This window comes from Myxocyprinus asiaticus, chromosome 8 (genome assembly GCF_019703515.2).
Source record: "Myxocyprinus asiaticus isolate MX2 ecotype Aquarium Trade chromosome 8, UBuf_Myxa_2, whole genome shotgun sequence".
NCBI lineage: Eukaryota > Metazoa > Chordata > Actinopteri > Cypriniformes > Catostomidae > Myxocyprinus > Myxocyprinus asiaticus.
In genome coordinates, this window is record NC_059351.1 from 44,553,049 (window position 1) to 44,570,809 (window position 17,761).

Here is a 17,761-nt window from a genome sequence, read left to right on the forward strand (position 1 = left end):
TCATGCATTTGTCCTTTCTTTCATTCTCTCTTTCTTTCACACATTAAAATGTTCGTTCTTTCTTTCATTCATTTTTTCTTTCATGCATTTGTCCTTTCATGCATTCGTTCTTTCTTTCTTTCATTCTTTCTTTCATGCATTTGTCCTTTCTTTCATTCTTTCTTTCACACATTCATTTGTTCATGCATTTGTCCTTTCTTTCATTCTTTCTTTCACGCATTCGTTTGTTCTTTCTTTCTTTCACACATTTGTTCGTTCTTTCATTCTTTTTTCATGCATTTGTCCTTTCTTTCATTCTTTCATGCATTCGTTCTTCTTTCTTCTTTCATTCTTTCATTCATTCTTTCATGCATTTGTCCTTTCATGCATTCGTTCTTTCGTTCTTTCTTTCATTCTTTCTTTCATGCATTTGTCCTTACTTTCTTTCACACATTCGTTTGTTCTTTCTTTGTTTCTTTCTTTCTCTTTCTTTCATTCTCTTTCGAGCATTTGTCCTTTATTTCATTCTTTCTTTCATGCATTCGTTCGTTCTTCCATTCCTTCTTTCATGCATTTGTCCTTTCTTTCATTCTCTCTTTCTTTTACACATTCGTTTGTTCTTTCTTTGTTTCTTTCTTTCTCTTTCTTTCATTCTTTCTTTCGTGCATTTGTCCTTTCTCTCATTCTTTCTTTCATGTATTCGTTCTTTCTTTCATTCTTTCTTTCATGCATTTGTCCTTTCTTTCATTCTCTCTTTCTTTCACACATTCGTTCGTTCGTTCGTTCGTTCGTTCGTTCGTTCTTTCTTTCTTTCTTTCATTCATTCTTTCTTTCATGAATTTGTCCTTTCACACATTCGTTCGTTCTTTCTTTCGTGCATTTGTCCTTTATTTCATTTTCTTTCACACATTCATTTGTTCATGCATTTGCCCTTTCTTTCATGCATTCGTTTGTTCTTTCTTTCATTCTTTCATGCATTTGTCCTTTCTTTCATTCTTTCACGCATTCGTTTGTTCTTTCTTTCATTTTTTCTTTTATGCATTTGTCCTTTATTTCATTCTTTCTTTCACACATTAATTTGTTCATGCATTTTTCCTTTCTTACATTCTTTCTTTCATGCATTCGTTTGTTCTTTCTTTCATTCTTTCATGCATTTGTCCTTTCATTCTCTCTTTCATGCATTTGTTCTTTCTTTTTCTTTCTTTCTTTCTTCCTTCCTTTCTTTCCTTTTTTCTTTTTCTTTCCTCACTGAGATGTAGAAAAATGATTCTGCTTCCCTGATCTGGCCACAGTACAACAGAGAGATTGTGTTGTGTTGCAAGGGCCAGATATCTGGCTCCTGACCATAACTGTTCAGAACAGAGTGACAGTTGGTTTGTATGAGTCCCAAAGATAACCTGGTCAATTTTTGAGGTCTGAAGCCATCAAAGTATCTACATTTTTAGTGGCTCAGGAAAAAATTAACAGCTTAACTCACAAGCTACTCTATAAACCTGTTGCCCTCTCTCCACCCAAACAACTGTTCTCAATAGGTAGTGATCATTTCAAACTGACATGTACTGTGTGGCTGCGAGAAGTCTTATCTCCAAACAGCCATTCATTCCCTGCTCACGCAATACCGTCTCATCCTTTTAAACAGTGAAATATATAAATAAAACATAAAGAAACAAGAGCAGCTAGGGCTCATGCCATAGACTGGGCGCTTGCATGCATTGGTTATTGTGCAAAATAGCTGTGCAATATTTTTTTGTCAGTGGTTTAACCTAAAAGCTTTTCCCTCTGTTAGTATGAAAGGAAAGCAATAAAGGTCTTTCAATCGGCATGAATAAAACCAGGGAGAACAGAGGGGAGCCGCTGGGGGTTTGGCCGAAGGGCTTCTATTCTTTAGCTGGCAATCAAATTGAAGCTGAAATGAAATGGAGGTTTCTTATGAAAATAGCCTTTGTTGACTGGAAGGCTGGTAATTCATAAACAATACGTAAGGCTTTTGTGAGCATAATAACATATTCATGCTCTCTGAGAATGGGAAGGAAAAGGAAGGAGAGAGATAGAGAGAGAGAGAGAGAGAGAGAGAGGCAGCAGTGTAGCTGCAGGACTGAAGAGCAGTGAATAAAGAGCTACAGGGGTTTGAGCTACTGCCAGAGCAATAACTGATGTTACTCTCTGTCACTACTCACTTTCTCTGCCTTTCTTTCTGCGTGTATATCACTGTAATTTTCTCTCAGTCACTCTCTTTCTCTCTGCCACTCTGTGCTTCATAACTTCCTTTCCACTGGCTTTTGGTGTTTGACAGGGATAGGAGAGCCTGGAGGATCTTTAGAAGTGGGTGTGAACTGAACTGGCAGCAGGTGTGTCAGAAGACCACTGAATTACCTGCACAGGAGGTGAATGCTGGATTGGAGACAGAACACTCTGGAAGGATTGACAGCATGATATGAAATTCTTAATACAAAAAAAAAAAAAAAAAAAGGATGACTTTTGCATGGACTTTGACTGGATTTATTGGGAGGAAGAAGGTGGATTTCTATGGGATGTTTCCAAACAGGACACTCTTCATAGACATCGATGCTATGCAAGTGGGATGGATACTGACAGAGGAAAAGTTTATTCTATTTACCTCGGTGAAGACCAAGAATTGATCATAAGATCACATGGTGAGTAGGAACTTTATGTAACATTCTGAACTTTTTGAACAATTCTGTAGGAAAAAATTACCAGTCGAAAGTAGGCTATCAATTAATCCTCAATGATCTTAAGTAGAGACCCAGTACTGCTGGAACTAATTAATGCTCCAATTGTTTTGCTACTGCTGGGCAATGTTGTCCAAAAATGCATTGGTTTGTCCTTATCTTACCTCTAAAATTAACGCAGTGAACTTTACAGTAGTGCTATAAGGAAGTAGGCTAGTTTAGTGTGATGCTGTTACCTGCACTGTTCCACCTTATGGATCAATGACATGCATTCATAAACAGCTTGTGATTTACATTTGAACACATTCATATATAATATATTTGCTATGCATGTTTAAGTAGGACATTGGGCAGTACCAATTTTAAAATGCATCTTGTATTTGTAGTAAATAACATACTGGTTGTAATTGCATGCACTTGTAATATTTAGATGCTCTGTCTATCTATCTATCTGTCTGTCTGTCTGTCTGTCTGTCTATCTATCTATCTGTCTGTCTGTCTGTCTGTCTGTCTGTTTATCTATCTATCTATCTATCTGTCTATTTTTTTACTTAATGATTAATGCGTAGATAATGACTGTCATATGATTGCACATTGTTGTCAAGTGCTTGAAGAGACATCTCAGTTTTTTTGTTTTTTTTTGTGGTTGAGTGCACACTCAAAAAATTATTTTAAGATTTACGCATTTCAAATTCATAACAAAATTCCATCAAACTGAATTGAGTAACCTTTAATAAAATAAAATAAAAAACTAAATATTTTAAGTTTTGTTAATTTAATTTGGTTAAACATTACACAATTCAATTTGATGGATTTTAGTTCTGAAACTGAAATGCTTGAATATGAAACACAGGCTAAAATATTTTTTTGAGAGTAACTCATCAGTGACAGATCAAACCTGAATATTAGAATCCTAAACTTCTACTAAATCAAATAAGCTTTCACTTAATTTAAAGAGTCCTCACTGAGCAAAGCACAATTAAAAGCATTTGGGTGTATATGGGTGCATATGGGTGTATACTGAAGATGGCGATCATCAGCATTTTGTTTTTATTTTTTATTTTTTACACTGTATAAAATGTGTAGCTGTATAATATATGATGAGCAACAACTCAAGATGAACTGTTTGAGAATCAGATTGCATAGTAGTGAGATGGGAAACCTGTCCCCTACAAAAATGTGACATTCTCCTCCCCATAAATGGCAGCTGCATCCATTATTGGTGCTTCCTCAGCTAAAGTCGATGTCTGACTTCCACATTGGTTTTACCGTTAAACTCTCTGACTCTGAGACCTTATGAGAAACTCAGAGGAATAGAAGTGTTGATTTCTAGACAGTTCTGCCTGATTATTTTTATTTATTTTTTAATTAAAAGTTTTTATTGATTCCATATAACATATAATAAAAAATATAAATATATACGTATAGAAAAAAATAACAGAATATTTGGAATCACATTATATTATTTACAACCCTTCCTCCCAAACATTAACCACCCCACCCCACCACCCAACACAAACAGATACCCCAGTGGTCAAATACAATTGACAAAGACACACAAACAAACAATAGAAGAAGAAAATATTTAGAAATACATTTAAAAAAAGTATATGTTCAAAAAAAAAAAGGCTACAACATACACATTTAAAACAACACTCTCCCTCCACTGCCCCTCCCCGAGAGCCCTCCAGAAAGGCCAAATAGCTGCCCCACCTCCTGATGAACATATCCATGTTGCCTAGCCTTCTATATTACAACTCTTCCCAAGCTGCCACCCTGCCCATCTCCTCGCACCACTCACGAAATGAGGGGGCTCCAGCTGACTTCCATCCTCTAAGGATAACCTGTCTGCCCGCCTACATCAATGACCGCCCTGTCACCCAAAATACAGAGCCTGGGGCAAAAGGAGATCCGAGTTCCCAATACGTCAGCCATAAAATTCTGGACCCTCAACCAGAACTCCTGTATCTTACGAAACCCCCCAAAAACATGAGTGGTGTCTCCATCTTCTAAATGGCATCGCCAGCAGGTGGGTGTTTCCTTAAGACCAAGCCTATACAATTTAGAAGGGGTCCAATAAAATCTATGTAGAATCTTAAATTGCATAAGGCTTTTTTAAGAATCCTAGCTCACACTCCCTCCTCCAAAAACAAATTTAAATCTTACTCCCATAATCTTTTGAGGGAATTTAAAGCTCCATCCCCCAGACTCTGAATTAGCAGGGAGTAATACACTGATGCCTCATGACCTTTTCCAAAAGCAGTAATCACCACTCCCAGAGTATCTGCCGCACAGGGGGGTGCATGCCACTCCCAAAAACAGTGCAGAGTAGGTGGCACAGCTGTAAAATTGAGATCTGGGAATCCCAAAATTTTGAACCAAATTTTCAAAAGGTCTCAATACTCCACTCTAAAATATTTGGAATACAATTCATTTTAATTACATTAACCTTCCCAATCATCGATAAGTGTAATGAAGCCCACCTGTCCACATCATTCGAAAACCTTTTTATTAAGAGATCAAAATTAACTCTGACTAAATCAGACAAATTTACTGGGAATAAAATTCCCAAATACTTAATACCCTGTTTGGGCCACTGGAAGGCGCCCGGTTGGAAAGCCGTTACTGGATAGTATGCTGTCAAAGCCAAAGCTTCGGATTTAGACCAATTGACTTTGTATCCTGAGAACTTGGAAAAGGAATTTATAATTCTGTGGAGGCAAGGCATAGATCTAGTGGGGTCTGAGACAAATAATAAAATGTCATCTGCGTAAAGCAGAAGGTTATTCGCCACACCTCCCGCAATCACCCCTGGAAAATCATCCTTATCGCAGCTGCTAACGGTTCCAGGGCAAGACAAAACAATAATGGGGAAAGAGGGCAACCCTGCCGAGTGCCCCTATTCAGAGTAAAATAATCATTCGCTACTGACCACATGATATTAATGAGACGCCTGATGTTATCAGAAGAGCTGTGGCCCCGAATAAAACCCACCTGATCTATATGTATAAGAGATGTCATAACCTTACTTAATCGGTTAGCCAAAATATTTGACAATATTTTTACATCTAGTTGGATCAGGGAGATTGGACGGTAACTTTTACACTCGCTTGGATCTTTGTCCTTTTTAAGAATCAGACTGATCCGGGCTTGTGTCATGGTTGGAGGAAGTTTTCCGTTCTTTAATGATTCAGTATAAACTTCTTACAAAAGTGGAGCCAGTTCTGTGACATAGGATCTAAAAAATTCTGTGGCAAAACCATCTGGCCCCGGAGCCTTGCCAGTAGGTAGGGACTTAATTACCTCATCAAGCTCCTCCAAGGTTATCTCAGAATCAAGAGCGTTTTTTTGCTCAGTCTTCAGTTTAGGAAGATCTAATGGTTCCACAAAGTTTCTAATATCTTCATCAGTAGACGAAGATGTGGAACTATAAAGATCAAGATAGAATTCTTTAAAGGCATTATTAATATCAATGGCTGAGGTAAAAATTTCACCACCTGCAGATTTCACTGAGGGAATGGTAGAAAAAGACTCTCTCTGCTTTATATATCTAGCCAAAAGCTTCCCTGCTTTGTCCTCCGACTCAAAGTATGACTGTCTTGCCCTGAATAACCAAATTCCACTTTCTGCGACAAAATAGTATTATATCTATATTTCAATCGGGTCAATTCTCTGAGGCCATCAGACGACATACAGCGCTTCAGCTCTGCCTAGGCACTTTTAATATTTCCTTCCAACCCCACGAGTTCTCGTGCTTTGGATTTTTTTGATGAATTAGGCATACTGTATGATCTGACCCCTAAGAAACACCTTTAGTGCCTCCCAAGCCACGCCCACAGAGGATACCGAGGACCAGTTGGTCTCCATATAAACACTGATTTCAGTCTTTAACATTTGTTGGAAATCAGGATTTTGCAAAAGGGACACATTAAGGCACCAACTATATGATTTATTTTTCTCTATATGTGGCAACACCTCTAAACTCACAGGGCATGATCTGAGACTAACATATTTCCAATTGAGCAATCAACAACAGATGAAATGAGGGATTTGGATATAAAAAAAAAATATCTATTCTAGAATAAATCTTATGGACTGATGAAAAAAATGTATAGTCTCTACCAGATGGTTCAAAAGTCTTCAAATATCTGTAAGACCAAGATTTTTACACATCACGTGAAGCGTCAATGTTGCTCTAGGGGGCTTACACACTTTTGCTTCACTGTGATCAAGGACTGAGTCCATCAAAAGATTAAAGTCTCCTCCCAGAATGTATCATGAGAGGTGCCAGCGGTTTGCAACATCCCTTCAAGAGCTATAAAAAAAGCCCTGATCATCAGTGTTAGGTGCGTAAATATTAGCCAAAATCAGACTTTGCCCCTGAATTTCTGCTAAAACAATAATGACTCTTCCTAATTTATCATTAAACTGTTTGAGAAATTTGAATTGTAAATGTTTATTTACCAATATAATGAATCCCTTGCTCTTACTTGAGCCAACACTAAAGAAAACATGTCCACCACATATCTTCCCAAATTTTTCAGCTTCCTGCGGGGAAAGATGTGTTTCTTGAAGAAACACTATATCATATTTCTTACATTTAAGAAAATAAATAACCTTTCTTCTTTTTATGGGGTGCCCCAACCCATTCACATTCCATGTGGAGAGAGATAGTACACTCATACTAACATTCGACATTTTGATATAATAGAAAAAATAAATTGTGTGCCAAAAACAAAATTATGAAGACCACATTTCAACATCAATGCAACAATAAAGCCATGAACTTCCCCCCGAACAAAACAAACAGAAAAAAGAAAAACGTGCGCATTAACCCCACGCACGAAAGCGCCAACCGGCGACAATCCCTCTAAACTCAAAGAGTCCATGTACGCCTACGAGAGCCCCCGCAACAACTTTGCCATCGGATTGCTCAATTTTGCCTCACAAATTTGTAAGGCAAAATTACATAACATCAAATATTTTGTAAAACAAACCCCAGCCAATAGGCAGAATAATCACAAAAAACGTGAACACTCATTCACAGAACTGTCTCAAAGGAGTGTTCCTTCACAAAACAAATTCCAGCCGATATAAAGCCGTTCAGTTTCCTCGGTCAGACAAACGAATCTTCAGTGAGCCAGCTGATGAGTGCAGCAGATGACATAATCATTCCAATGTCCCACGAAAATACTCCACAAATCATACTCCAGCCAACAGGAGGCATAAGCACAAGGAACTGACAGATTCATCCATAACTGTCCCAAAGTAATGTTATTTAATAAAACAAGCTCCAACCGCTAGGCGGAACCAGCACAAAGGAAACAAAACACGCATCCCGGTTCCTCGGATGGTCAAGAGTCAATTCACTCGGAGGCCGCATAAAAGTATATCCCATGATTTACACAGTCTGCCAACTTTATAAAAGACATCCTTTGTGTGGGCATGTAGATATTTTGCGGTCATCCGTTCATTGTAAAAGTGATCTTCTGTCAATGCAAAAGTTTCTTTAAGGAAAAGTGTTAATCCACAAAACAAAACAAACTCCAGCCGCTCAGCGGAGCCAACGCAAAAGGAAACAAATATGGCGCCCAGCTTCTTCCGAAAGCCAGAGTATGTACAGTGAGTCAATCCACTCACAAGAAAAACACCCAATGGTTACTCACCCATTGTTTCAATAAAAGATATTGCCTGATTGGGACATGTAAATACTTTGCTGCTGCCTTTGGTGTTTATTCTCAGTCTGGCTGGAAACATCAGAGCAAAAGTGATCTTCCGCTGATGTAAGAGTTTCTTGCATTCCTTAAACCGATTGCGTTTCTCTCTTGTCGAGTTCGCAAAGTCCGGGAACAAGAAAATATTGTAATTCTTCCAAGAAAGCTTTCCTTTGCTTCTCGCCTGGTGCAACACGAGATCTTTATCGGATGATCTCAAAAATTTGGCCAGAATCGATCGGGGCTTTCCTCCCTCAGCAGATCTGTGAGCTGGGACTCTGAGCTCGCTCGATTTCCAGCTTGTGGCCTGTTATGTCGAGCAGACTCGGGAAAAGCTTGTCTAGGAATTTCACCATCTCTGCCTTCCTCATGCTTAGGAATTCCAACAATTCGAATGTTATTCCTGCGGCTTCTATTCTCAAGATCTTCAAGCTTTTCAAGAACACGTTCCAAATCAACTTTGGTCGTGGGCGTATTAGCAGCTAATTCCCTCTCTGATGACTCCAAATAATCAATTCGTTTTTCAACATCTGTCACTCTTGTGACTAGCTCAGAGAATTTTTTTCCATCGCCGTAATCGGTCGACGTATTACAGCGAGGTCCTCCAAGTCCGCAAGTACCTTCGTCAACATCACCGACATGTTGGACAGTTGACGCTGGATTCCTTCTCCCACCGCGCCATCCAAATCGAGTCCCTGGTCCACAGGCTTGTCTGGGCTTTAATCTTGAACCCAAAAGTGTCTTTTAATGTCTCCAGAGCCCAAGGATTTTGACTTCTTTGCCATGTTTACCTCAAACAGTAAATGTGTAACTGGGTGTATCGTATTTCACCAGATTATATCATGAAAATAATTTAAAAAATTAGCGAAGTGCGCAGAGCTGTCTCTCACACGTCTGCTCTTCGCATGGCATATCCGCCAACCCCCCGATTATTTATTTTAATTGTTAAGGATCAGCAATGGTCAGGAAGTTGCCTGAGGAAATAAAAATGACATGCAGAGAGAAAAAAGAGAGAGACAGAGAAGGGGAATGAAAGAAAAGGGGAGAAAAGAAAAGCAGATGCTCTGATGGGAGCGGGTAAAGCGGATTAGAGAGGTGATCTCTTTTTTTTCTTCTTGTCCTAGAGAGAATGAGAAATAAAAAAGAGAGGGTGTGTGCGAGAGGTTTGTTGTGAAAAAAGTTTATGTACCTTTGTAATGTATATTTTAATTACATTAGCAAGTAGGGTGAATACATACAAAGTGGAACATATTTCTGATAATTAGTCATTGATGTTGTTTTTAAAATATGATCCAAATGTCTACATCAGTGTCATTCCATATTAGTATAGGATGAACTAATTGCTGATTTTTAATAATGGAACACATAATGACAGATGATTAAGTATACGTGTTTCAGACAAGCGAGCGAAGTTTAGCACTTGTGAGAATGCACTTAAAGAAATGGAAAGATGGGTCAGTTTCATTTCATGTCACCAACTGCAATCAATAGAACTGATCAGCACTGTTGGTTAGTTAAAACAGTCAATACAGTACTGTTAATGCTCTATTCAGCAAAACGCTTAAATACACTCACGTGAAAACACTGCATTTGGCATGGCTTTTGGTGAGATTATGGAGGGATTAAGGTGAAAATGACACTGTTTCTGAAATTACATTCTGCATCTTAAGCATGAGAAGACAACTACCTTCTTTAGGACTATTCTTTAGCAAATCGGAACCAGAACAGTAAAATCAGCTAAACTGATCTGAGAACTGACTCGTACACAATTTCATTTCATTACATTTAATATCTGAATTGAATTTGCCAAGTTCCCCGAAATGAACTCTCCAAAAGTGAAGTAAAGAGAAAGTTTTTCATCAGCACATTTTTATTATGATGGTTTAAAATAAATCCCATTTTGTTTTAGATTTGTTATAAGCTTAGGTTTGTTCAAAATGTATTGAATTCAAAGAACTTCCTGTGTTCCTGCATTTGAATCAAGCACCAGAAGATGGCAGCATACTCCATGACTTGTCTGTAGTTTTATGTTTTTTTAAACCTCCAGTGTGAGGATTACAGAGCCATAAAGAGAATACATTTTCAGTATCCAATTGAGGCTCAATGTAAGGGGTAATACCAAATATTCTATGCCTTTATATTTTGTTTAATCAATGCAAATTAAAAACTGAAAAATAAGATCCCACATTTTAGGTGTATTTTGCACTTGTGGGTTTAGTACTTAAACAAATGTAGACATGACACTGATTTCAATTTGTGAATAAAAAAAGCAAGCTGAAGAGAGAGAGAGAGAAAGACAGAGAGAGAGAGAGAGAGAGAGAGAAAACCTGAACCTCAGAATTTTTTAGAATTCTGAAATTCATGAGCAAACAAACCTGAAGACCAGTAGATCAGCAGACCCAATAATAAACTTCGTAAATATCAGGAATCTATATTTGTCAAAACTGCATGTTAATAAATTCTCAAAACCAAATGTTATCTTTAAAATCTAGGCCTACAATTAGATTAAAGGAATAATCTGGGTTCAATACAAGTTCAACTCAATCGACAGGATTTGTGGCATAAAGTTGATTACCACAAAAATGTATATCAAATTATCCCTCCTTTCTTAAAAAAAATAAATAAATAAATCTGGGTTACAGGGATGCATTTACAATGGAAGTGAATGGGGCCAATTTTGGCAGGTTAAAAGGCAGAAATGTGAAGCTTATAATTTGATAAAAGCACTTCCTTTACTTATTCTTCTTTTAAAACTTGTGTATTATTTGTGCCAATGTCATCATGACAACAAAGTTGTAAAATTGGATATAACTTTATGCAGAAAAGGTTATTAAGTGATTTAATCAAACTAAAATCATGTTAATGCATATTGTTGTAATGATGAGTCAATGGAGTTGAGATCCATGTGCAGCTTTTGATAACAACAAACGTAGAAATACAGACAGGCAGGGGCACCAGCAGCAGTAATATCAGAGGCAGTCCAGAGGGGTATTCAAAACCAGCCAAGAGGTCGGGGCAGGCAGCAGACAATCACAGGTTAAATCCAGATAACAAGGCAGTTATAGTAGGCAGGCAACAACGGGTCAAAATAGGGTAAACAGTCCAGGATCATACACAGACAAGGTAGTAACACAGGTAATGCTCAGAAATGTCAGCCAGGGCAAAACAAGGCTTCACAATGATAGAGAGTGAAAGTGAGTCTTAAATGGCTGAGTAGATGAGAAACAGCTTAGCAGGTAATCAGTGACAGGTACGGGGATTATGGGAAATGGAGTCCAGAGAGTTAAAGTCAATCCCCAAGTGTTGGAGCCCTCTGGTGGTGAGTGGGAGGAACAACAAAGGCAGGATTCATGACAGAGCCCTCCCCCTACGAGCGGCTCCTGAAGCGAGGAGGCAGGCGACGCCGGGGTCCAAAGAAACCAGGGCCGATCAGGTAGACAACCAGTAGACCAAGGGAGCCAGAGCAGACCAGGCGGATGGCCATGAGACCAGGGATACCAGATCAGGTCAGGTGGATGACCAGGAGACCAAGGGAGCCAGAGCAGACCAGGTGGATGGCCATGAGACCAGGGATACCAGAGCAGGTCAGGCGGATGGCCAGGAGTCCCAGGAGACCAGAGCAGATCAGGCAGATGGTCAGGAGACCCAGAAGACCAGAGCAGATCAGGTGGACAACCAGGAGACCCAGAAGACCAGAGTGGATCAGGTGGACGGCCATAAGACCAAGGGGACCAGAGCAGATCAGGCAGATGACCAGGAGATCCAGAAGACCAGAACAGATCAGGCAGATGGCGAGGAGACCCAGAGCAGATCAGGCGGTTGGCCAGGAGACCCAGGAGGCCATCTCAGGATAGGGACTGGATCAGAGGACCTGGTTGATGACCACAGAGCTGAAACAGGGTCAGGGGGCCTGGATGGAGACTGGAGCCATGGAAGACTCTGAGGCTGGAGCCGTGGTAGGCGGAGCTGTAGGAGGCTTGAGAGGCGAAGCCATGGAAGGCAGAGCCATGGCAGACTCGAAGGGTGAAGCCGTGGAAGGCGGAGCCGTGGGAGGCTCGAGGAGCGAAGCAGTAGAAGGTGGAGCCATGGGAGGCTTGAGGAACGAAGCAGTAGAAGGTGGAGCCGTAGCATGCGGAGCCGTAGGAGGCTCGAGGGGCGAAGCCATGGAAGGCAGAGCCGTGGGAGACTCGAGGGGCGGAGTTGTGGATGGCAGAACCATGGTAGGCTCGAGACTAAGAGTCCAGGATGACTGGGAAATGACCTCAGTGGTCGCGAACATGAGCAGAGTCTCGGGAATGACCTCTGTGGTCGCAGGCATGGACTGAGACTCGGGAATGACCTCTGTGGTCGTGGGCGTAGACAGAGACTCAGGAACGACCTCTGTGGTTGTGGGCATGGACTGAGACTCGGAACGACCTCTGTGGTCGTGGGTGTAGACAGAGACTCAGGTACAATCTCTGTGGTCGTGGGCATGGACTGAGACTCAAGAATGACCTCTGTGACCGTGGGTGTAGACAGAGACTCGGGAACGACCTCTGTGGCCGTGGGTGTAGACAGAGACTCGGGAACGACCTCTGTGGTCGTGGGCATAGGCAGAGACTCGGAGACGACCTCTGTGGTTGTAAACATGGGCAGAGACTTGGAAACAACTTCTGTGGTTGTGAACATGGGCAGAGACTTGGAAACGACTTCTGTGGTCGTGAACATAGGCTGAGACTCGGAGACGACCTCTGTGGTTGTAAACATGGGCAGAGACTTGGAAACGACCTCTGTGATCGTGAACATAGGCTGAGACTCAGAGACGACCTCTGTGGTCGTAAACATGGACAGAGACTTGGAAACGACTTCTGTGGTCGTGAACATGAGCAGAGACTTGGAACCGACCTCTGTGGTCGTGAACATGGGCAGAGACTTGGCAAAGACCACTGTGATTGTGAACATAGGCTATGACTCGGAGACGACCTCTGTGGTCGTGAACATGGGCAGAGAATTGGAAACGAAAGCCTTTCTCCTCCTCCTCCTCCGGGAGGCCGAAGTTGGCGGTGCAGGCTCTGGGATGGACGAGGCTGGCAACTCAGGCTCTGGGACGGACGAGGCTGGCAACGCAAGCTCTGGGACGGACGAAGCTGGCAACGCTGGCTCTGGGACAGACGAGGCTTCCAGCTCGTTGACCGTGGCAGGCATGGCCGTCGGCTCATTGGCCATGGCAGGCGTGGGCAACGGCTCGTTAGCCGTGGCAGGCAAGGGCACTGACAATTTGTCGGAAAGAGTCTTCGTGGCCCTACGCACCGATATCAGTGCCGGATAATTCAACTTGGAGACAAGGGCCATGAAGGCCTTTGAGCAATGAGTCGCGGAATGCTGGACTGTGCCATGGCATGGAGCAGACTCAGACTTGGCTGTGACATGGCATGGAGCAGGCTGAGCTTGGTCTGTGACATGGTATGTTGCAGGCTGAGGCGTTGCTGTGACATGGCATGGAGCAGGCTGAGGCGTTGCTGTGACATGGCATGGAGCAGGCTGAGGTTTGGCTGTGACATGGCATGGAGCAGGGTGAGGTTTGTCTGTGACATGGTATGGAGCAGGCTGAGGCATTGCTGTGACATGGCATGGAGCAGGCTGAAGTGTTGCTGTGACATGGCATGGAGCAGACTGAGATGTGGCTGTGACATGGCATGGAGCAGGCTGAGGTTTGACTGTGACATGGTATGGAGCAGGCTGAGGCATTGCTGTGATATGGTGTGGAGCAGGCTGAGGTTTGGCTGTGACGTGGCATGAAGCAGGCTGAGGCGTGGCTGTGACATGGCATGGAGCAGGCTGAGGCGAGGCTGTGACATGGCATGGAGCAGGCTGAGGTGTGGCTGTGACATGGCATGGAGCAGGCTGAGGCGTGGCTGTGACATGGCATGGAGCATACTCAGGCTTGGCTGTGACATTGCATGGAGCAGGCTGAAGCATGGCTGTGATATGGCATGGAGCAGACTCAGACAAGGATGTGACATGGCGTGGAGTGGACTCAGATCTGACTGTGACATGGTGTGGAACAGACTCAGACGTGGCTGTGACTTGGTGTGGAGCAGACTCAGACATGGCTGTGATATGGCATGGGAAGGCTTCAGACGTAGAAGACTTAGAATCCGGGATCGGGATTGAGAGAGGAGGTTCCCCCGAAGCTAGTGTTTCGAGTACTAGCCTCACTTATACCTCCCACGTGTAGTCTCCGGAGTCTGGCAATTCCCTCCACTGGCGTGCTGTGAGTCCGATCCAGTGTATGTATTTCAAAGCGGCATCATCAAAACCAGTGTGCTGCGGCAATGGTGGAAAAGAAATGGGAGTATTCCCTTATTGATAAGTTCGCCTGGCTTAGTTGAACAAAGAATGCTGCTAGATCCATGGTGCGGTGAATTGTTCTTGATGAGGCCGGGTGTGCCGCTGGGTTGGATGAAAGAGTTGAGACCTCGGTGGTTAGTTGAAAAAAGCCGCTGGATCGGTCTGTGGCGAAGTCTTCTGTAATGATGAGTCAACGGAGTTGAGATCCTTGTGCAGCATTTAATAACAATAAACATAGTAATACAGACAGGCAGGGGTAAATCACCAGCAGCAGTAATACCAGAGGCAGTCCAGAGGGGTATTCAATAACCAGGCAAGAGGTCGGGGCAAGCAGCAGACAATCACAGGTTAAATCCAGATAAATAAGGCAGTAATAGTAGGCAGGCAGCAATGGGTCAAAATACGGTAAACAGTCCAGGATCATACACAGAGAAGGTAGTAACACAGGTAATGCTCAGAAATGTCAGCCAGGGCAAAACAAGACTTTGCAATGATAGAGAGTGAGAGTGAGACTTAAATAGCTGAATAGACGAGAAACAGCTGAGCAGGTAATCAGTGACAGGTACGGGGATTATGAGAAATGGAGTCCAGAGAGTTGAAGTCAATCCCCAGGTGATGGAGCCCTCTGGTGGTGAGCAGGAGGAACAACAAAGGTAGGATTCATGACAATTGTTCACGTCTTGTAGCTATACTTTTGAAACAGTGATTATTTTAGAGTTAACGGATTGGACCCATTCACTCCCCAGATTTTTCTTCTTTTTTTTTTTTCAAGTCAAAATACATTTTGGTGGTAATCAACATGGTGCAACAAATGCTGTCGATTGAGCTTAACTTGTATTGTACCAGCTCAATCAACAGCACTTGTTTCATAATGTTAATTGCTCGTCCCTTGTTTTTTTTATGGGTGGGATTATTGTTTGGTGGATCAACAAAGTGTGTCATCATGCACCTGAGTAAATACAAGCAAAGTCTTTCTAGCAAGTCAGTCCACTGTCGGACATCTTTGGAACACTCTTGGGAGGCTATTTCCAGTCATGACAGTGCAGCTCCAATCTACTTGAATGGAGAAAGACCAAAATCTAAAAAACAGTTGGTCAAGATTATGGCCAAAGAACATGTTTCAAATCAGCAATAAAATCTGATAATAATGGAATCATAAATTGTGCTTCTTTACCACATATTACGCTAAAACGCCATTTTCCCGGCATGTATGGCCAGTGGTGTAGTCGGGGCCATACGCTCGTATACGCCATATGCTTACTTTTATCCCAGGGCTGTTTGTATATAACAACTTCTAAGGATCAATATATGCGTATATCCTCGGTATACCCACTTGTTTCAGAATTCCATAATCTACTGTCGTTCATTTGCCTTTAACTGTATTGAATGCTGTTTTGTGAAACTGGAGATTGTTTGTTGTAATTGGTGCATTATCACTTGAATTCTGCCATTCCCCACCCCTGACAACCTGAAACACACACACCTTTCACGTGAGTTGTGTTAGATATTGGCTGTTGCTTTACACGGATGATCAGTGACAATCAGCGTGTGTTTTCTGTCAGAAGCAAGATACTTTCATCAAAATCATATAGCATTCCAGTGTATATTAATTGTTTCCCACCACTGGGATTTTAAAACACCAGTAAACGCACCTATTCATGACATGCTATTAGATTTTATTGCATATGTCAGAGTTCGTTCTTGTAGAGAGAGAGGGGTAAGAAAAACTGCATTACTGCATTAATTCAAAATAAAAGTACAGTAGTACAGGTGTAGTTAAAACATTTAATGTGTTTTTTTTACATTTTCGTTATGATAATCACTATTTAATGCCAAAACAATGACACTAATCCAAGAAGAAATACACTATTTTCATGCTGAGCTTTTTCTCTCCCTTTTTCTCTTCTTCCTGGTCGCTGTATTAAAGCATTTTTCATTTTAAGTTTAGTAGGGGACGTTCATACTGAACAAGTTTTTGCGTCCGTCTGAGCTATTTTTCAATGTAAAACAGCGTCTCGCACAGGAAAGCCTGTAAATATGGGTTATTCCTATAATTCTGTGTCATTTAAGTCACCATTACAAGTGTGTGTGGTATTTAATTTATTCAATTTCACCCTATTACAATTTTGAAAGGCTTGTTAAAAAGAATAAAGACTTTTTATAATATGACACACTTCTGTGGGCTTAAAAGTTAAATTTTAAATAATTGAAATCCATTTCTATTGCACTGTCATTTACTCATGTCCCAAAAACTGCACATCAAACATCTTTGACAAAAATAAAAGCTAAATCATTGGATTTCTATTTTTCCCCCACATACAGTTAAGAGTTTAGTGTTACATTCTCTCACAAACATGTATTCATTTTTGGTAAATGTGTAATTTCAACACTGATAGTGGAGTTTTTTTGTGTGTGTATCCCTTGATTTATTGAGCACCCTGTTATGTCATGATACTATGACCTTTCATTGAAGATATACTGTATGTTAGGAAATTACATCACACACACTGGTAGTGTACATCACCTATTCTGCAAAATTACTTTTGAGTTATTTGAAGTTTATAACTCTATTGTTTTATTTATGTTTTCCTTTATTTTGTGGTGTTAGTCATATGTGGTCAAGCATAACGTCCACCCTGTCATGGGAATATATATGGGAAATTAATATAATTAAAAATTTCAATATACTGTACAGTATTTATTTAACAAAAATATAATTATCAATATTAGTTTACAAATATGTTTCCTAGATATCAATCACAGAGCATGTAGTGGCTAAATTATCCACTGAATGTCCACCCTGTTATTGTCCACCCTGATGCTGCCCATTTAACTGGATGGACATCTGAATTTTTTTTAGTAATTTAGCTTGACAAGTATGGCTTATACAATCTTTAATATGTCTCTGTAATGATGAAACATGAAGAAATTTGTAAAAGTAAGTTTTATTTTTCAAAAGTTTCAAAGCCGGAATGTCATCGAATTGTAGGAATGACCCATTTACGATATGTACAGAGTTGCAGTTCCACTGCTCTCTATACGCAGATT